The sequence below is a fragment of the Lagopus muta genome, chromosome 1 (assembly GCF_023343835.1).
Source record: "Lagopus muta isolate bLagMut1 chromosome 1, bLagMut1 primary, whole genome shotgun sequence".
Classification (NCBI taxonomy): Eukaryota; Metazoa; Chordata; class Aves; order Galliformes; family Phasianidae; genus Lagopus; species Lagopus muta.
The window spans coordinates 23,956,022-23,961,789 of record NC_064433.1 but is presented as its reverse complement, the minus strand read 5'-3'; the positions used below and the strand labels follow the sequence as shown (position 1 = coordinate 23,961,789).

At 39.8% G+C, this 5,768-nt stretch overlaps 1 long non-coding RNA gene across 1 annotated transcript; it reads left to right on the top strand.

The window, feature by feature from the left end:
- The first annotated feature begins 2,629 nt into the window (after nucleotides 1-2,629).
- LOC125700943 (uncharacterized) lies at nucleotides 2,630-5,524 on the top strand. Its single transcript, XR_007380100.1, has 3 exons — nucleotides 2,630-2,687; nucleotides 4,851-5,066; nucleotides 5,317-5,524. It is a non-coding gene; the product is annotated as an uncharacterized LOC125700943 (long non-coding RNA).
- The last annotated feature ends 244 nt before the right edge of the window (nucleotides 5,525-5,768 follow it).

Sequence of the window (5,768 nt, the reverse complement as noted above, 5' to 3'; positions counted from 1 at the left end):
TTTCACCATAACTGGGTCACATATCCCATTGGTTTGATGGATTTGTTGCTCTCTATTTTATATTTTTCAATAAGAAAAAACATTAACAATTAAAATAAGTTTTGCTGTTTATACACATTAACTGTAACATATATTTAATGAGGGCCACTCAGAAAATAATGCCTCCTATTTTATGACATTGGCCCACTGTGTCTGAGGCAGATGGTGGTATGGCAGCAGAGGTTAAACCTTCCCACCTAAATCCCATTACATGTTGTTTCCATGTGACAGCAGCAGAGGGGCAGTCTGACACAATGGTGTATGAGATGGAAGTGCATATGAAGCAACTCTGTATCACTGAATTCCCCCATGTGTAAAAAATGGCATGCATTGACAATCACTATCGCTTGCTGAACATTTTTGGAGACCAAACAGTGGATGTATTTACAGTGAGGCAGTGGGAGGTGTGTTAACAACAGTGGTGACAGCAACAGTGGCCTACCTCCACTGATTGTTCATGAGCTCAGCATGAAGGCTTTTGTTCACTGGCAAAAATGCACAGCTGCTGGTGGTGACTGTGTTGAAAAAGACTGTTTCATAGCTGAGAATTTGCTTTATCAAATGGTGCCATCGCGCTCTTTGTATCAATTTTATTTTCCATTGAAATAATTAGGACGTGTTGCTTTCAGAGCAACCTTCATCGATGCAGCCCTAGGCAATTCCTCTTCATTCATTGTAACCCAGGCAAGCCAAAAGGCTGGACAACCATTGCGTTAGTTTCTAAGGTTCAGGATACATAAACTGGACTAGGGCCTGGCTAATCTCTCACATCCCCTTAACTGCTATAAAGTTAACTAGATTACCAGCTTAGTTGATAGGCTGATATTTGATTGTACGTCACAGCTCCTGTCATGCATAGGAATTCCTAGCACTCAGAAGGAACAAGATGGACCACTCTTGAATTACCACTACTTTCTAATATTTTGATTTTATAAAAGAGATGTGACAATGGAGTCAAATACTCCCATTCCACAGGAATTCTGATGCATTCAGTGCATTAGATTGGCGTTGTCCTATGTTAAATAGACACCTGCCTATTTTCTTCTGAATGTGGACACGGAGATCTGGGATTCTGTCCCTGCCTCTCTATTTAAATTCTGTATGATGCCGAGAATGTCGCCCAAACCACAGTTTTCAAAATGTGACCACAAGTTATACATTCCTTATTATTTGGGTATCTAATATGAAACATCTGGGGATGATTTGCAGGCACAGAGAGTACTTCATCTGGAGCCAGTTCCCATTGCATTACGTTTTATAAAAAGGTTAAGTGCTCTGAAATATGAATTCCAAGCTGGCTGTCTAAAAGCAGTAGGTATTTCTGACAGTGGGATAGTAACACAAACCATTCCTATAGGAATTCAATGACGAGCTCACTAACATTTGTGAACCACTAACAGCAAATCTACAGGGATTTGGGAAGTGCAACAGAAATATTCCAGGTGCCCTGTCATAGTGCAGGATCCACAATTCTGAATTAGCAGCACACAAGACATCAAAAGGTTTTGCATAAAGTGAGAGTAAAAATTTCTCCTACCTTCTCTCCTTTTCCAACCACATATATACATGTTGTACACTCAGATAAATGAGAACTGAGATAAATGCAACAGTAAACAAATAATCCAGTCTACAATTTTGGTGTTTCTTCAGTTTTAAAAGCTTGTGAAGCTCTGCCTCCCACAGAACATGAGGAAAGAGAGGCATCTTCCAGCATACCCAGGTTATCTAATGCCAGCATCCAAACCATCAAAACAGGGACCACTTGCACATTTCTGGGTCTGAGTCCTACTTTAGTGCCTGTGTCCTACATAGATGAGATAAGAGGCCCAGCTCTTTGCACCCTGATTTCCGTTAAAAGGAAGCCCTGCTGAGCACCACAGAGGCAACCATGATATGTTCTCATAAATGTCTGGTGTTATTAAAGGGATCAGCAGTTTCACATAGACATAAGACCTATCTATCTCAACTAGAACATGGCAGGTCTGCGTTAAATTCCTTCTACTGCTGCCTGAGGGAATCTGACCTAACATCTCCCACATCCAGGTGAATATGCTGATCACTAGGTCAGCTATTTTAAGGCACATAGGTGAGGAGTCCCATTATTTCTGTTCCAACTGTTCCACTTTGCAATGCAGTGAATATTCATTAGGCTCACCGGGGAATTAAAGTATAAAAGTACGTCTCTAACTGGCTTGTTAGGATGCTCAGTGGGGAAGGTTGGCGAGCAATACAAAGGGATGCAAAAAGGGAAGAAAAGTGAGTCTAGTCCTTGCTTGAATTCTAGGAGCAAAAGCAAAAAACCATTCTCTTGATCAGGAGCACTCCCCCTAGGTGAATGCATGAACCATTAGCTTTCTCTTCTTTTTTCTTTTTTAATCTAATCAGTTGTTAGTTCTCATGTGCCCAGAAGAACTATTTCACCATGTATGGGAACTACTGAGTCACGGCCTGAACCTCTGATTGATCACCTGAGGCGAGCCGTGAGTCAGCCAGAGGAGCACAGGTGAAGGCAATTCATCTGTGCTGCCAGAAGGGGTGGAGCCAGGCTGCACTCCTCCTAGACCTATTGAAGAGCTGGCTACCAGTGGGGAAGGATCTCATCTGGAGATCCCTCCTTCTGATGTTTTGTAAGTGAGCCCAGCATAAGGGTAAGCCTTCCATTTATTCTCTCTTGTTGTCATAGTCCACTTTGCCTAACTTTTTCTTATTTTCTTTTCTTATTTTCAAGAAGAAATAAACTTCTCTTGTTTATTTTGTGATTGTAACATCTTGATATCCATTGATTATATACACCAATATAAGCTTGTACCATGACGTGGTGAACACCTTCATCTTCTGCTCTCACTGTTGGAATATTGGGTAGTGGACACGTGCAGCAAGAAAGGCTACTCATTCCTCCACTGTGCAGGTTAAATAAGCAATACAGCTTATATGTGTCTTGAATTACCTAGTTAAACAATAGCAAGGGGTTTTCCTGATCAGTGTTTTGCCCTGAGATGCTCATGCTGGCAGTAAGATAGAGCTTGCAGGCTTGAATCTGAGTGTGGCAGCAGCCTTCATAGTACTGACATAGCTTCATCAAAGTTAATAGCTGTGTATTTAGTGCTGGATAATGTGAGGAAAATGCAGTGTGAAGCCAGTCACAAAATGATGAGAGTGATACAGTGAGAATCTAAATTCTCCTTCTAAACTACACTTACATATAGATCTGGGAATAAAAATGATCCTGGTATAGAAGTAATTAAATGGAATGACTGCAAAAGTCTGATGATAGATTGTCCTAACTTCAGTGAGAAGCCCTTCATCTAGATGCACTGAAAATTAGATTAAATAACCACTCACAGGAACTCGTCCATGAAGGTATTTTTTGCCTTTAGACTTCTGCTTTAATGACTATGTAATTATTGGAATGAATTGAGTTTGAAGGAACATTAGCACTTTTAGCACAGGTTTTATCAGGCAGTGAGAGTGTATTTTGCCTTACCGTAAATTTTATTTTGACCCTGTGACACCTTACTGCTGAATCAAACTTTTCATTTGTGAAGGTGATAAATTCATCCCTGTGGAAAAAGATTCGTTTCAGATTGTTTGCAAGGACTGCTCCAAAAATAATGCCTCTCATTATATTCTGTAGGCCAGGGACATCAGAGGAGGATGTTGGTGGTATGGCAGTAGAGGTTGAACCTTCCTGCCAGTGTCCCATTATGTGTTGTTGCTGTGAGACAGATGGCAGCAGAGGGGCAGTCTGACAAAATGGGGTCTGACACAGAAGCATGTAAGATGCAAAGATGCGTCACTGAATTTCTCCATGCAGGAAGAATGTTATCCACTGACATTCATTGATGGTTTCTGAATGTTTATGGAGACCAAACAGTGGATGTGAGCATAGCGAGGCAGCGAGTGGTGAGTTCTGACAGCAGGGACAGGGACAGTGGGTCATCTCCACCGGTGCAGATTGCTATGAGCATGGTATGCAGGCTCTTGTTCACTGCTGGCAAAAATGCACAGATAATGGTGGTGACTGAGTTGAAATTTGGCGGTGTGTGTGTCATTCCAGTTCCGTCAAAACTTATTTCAGATTTTCTGGCTACGAAAACCCTGTAGATTTTCTTATGTTTGCATGTTTGTAGCTGATTTGGGACTGCAACTTCCTTTTATATACGGCAGAGGGGTTTGGTGGTAATTTTTTGGTGTTTGTTTTTAAAGAATGCACAGACTTACAAGGAATAGAATACAACCAGCAATTAGAGGAAGAGCAGCAGCACCAGCAACTGTCTTCATATGAACTTTGCTGTTTTATTAAGCTTTACCAATGAAGATTGGATGCATCAATTCAATAACTTCTTGTTTATCTTACAGACTGGTAAACTAGAGTTGTGTCTCTTGCATTTTTTAAAATGTTGGTAGATCCAGATTACTATTTTGATGCCTTTAATGTACCTACAGAACTTTTATGCCATTCATCTTCCATAAACTCTACCTTTTAGCTAATGGTGATAATGATTTGGGGACTGTAGGAAGAATTTAGATTGTATTTTTCCAGGACACTTGAGAATATCTGGGGCTTGGTATGCTCTCATATTCCAAAAGAAATATTTTGAGTGCCCAGAGAGAAAACATCTCTAGCAAGAGTTATTTAAGAAGATTCAGACAGAAAGGATTACATCGGAGGAGGGAGATTGCTCAAAGTTTTCCATTTGCTGCCAGAAGTCTGGTCAGGCACCCTCTGTGACTAACCTCAGTGTAACATTAGCAGGTTTTATAAACTGCAATTACACATTAAGAAATATTTCTTTTGTTCCTGCTTATAGATCTTCTTGGAGGCTGGTGAATGTGAACTCTTCTCTCTTCAGGGATGCTCATTTATTCTGGATCAGAACCAGAAACCAGAAAGTGTATTTTTCTAAGTGACGAAGAGGATGCACTTATTTCATTGAAGACATCACTTGTCCTAAAAACACAGAAATAAGAATCTTGAAAGGACTGCAGGAAGCTACCCTGCCATGGCCCTGCACTGTCCTTAACAGGTATGGGAGCTGGCATTAAACATACTCAATAAAAGGTATTCAGCTGTATTCTTGAGAGCTAAATCCAGTATTTCAGCAACGAGAATATTCCTTCTTAAAAGGCTTACAGTAAATATTCTCTGCTCTAAATTGTACTGATTTCTTCTTGCCCTTCCTTGCTGCTCTTGAAAAACTGATCATCATTCTTTCTATAATTGTCTGTTTTACATACTAAAAGACATCCCTTTTAATCTTTTTTTTTTTTTTCTAGCCTAAAGGAACAGAAATACCTTCCTTTATGGATTGCATTTTCTAAACCCATTAGCATTCTTTTTACCCTCCTCTGGATCTTCACCAAGTTATCTTTTTTAAAATTCAGTGGACGCACCGGTCTGAGATCCATTTGGCTTCCAAGTAGAGCAGAATAATTACTTTTCAAGGCTTGCATACAGTATTCCTATAAAAATGTCTTAGACTAAGAAGTGTTTTTTTTTTTTTTTTTTAATAAATATAGTGTTGTTACTCACAGCCAGTTTGTGATTCACTACAACCTCCATATCTTTAACTCATGTTACATTTGCCTGTTTGCATTTGTATTTGTCAAATTTCATCTGCTTTTAATTTCAGATTATATCTGACTTTTCAGACTCATTTGACTTCTAATTCTGAGCTTGTCTCCAAAGTAGGTACAGCTCCTCCCTTCATATTGTCTGCAGATTTTTT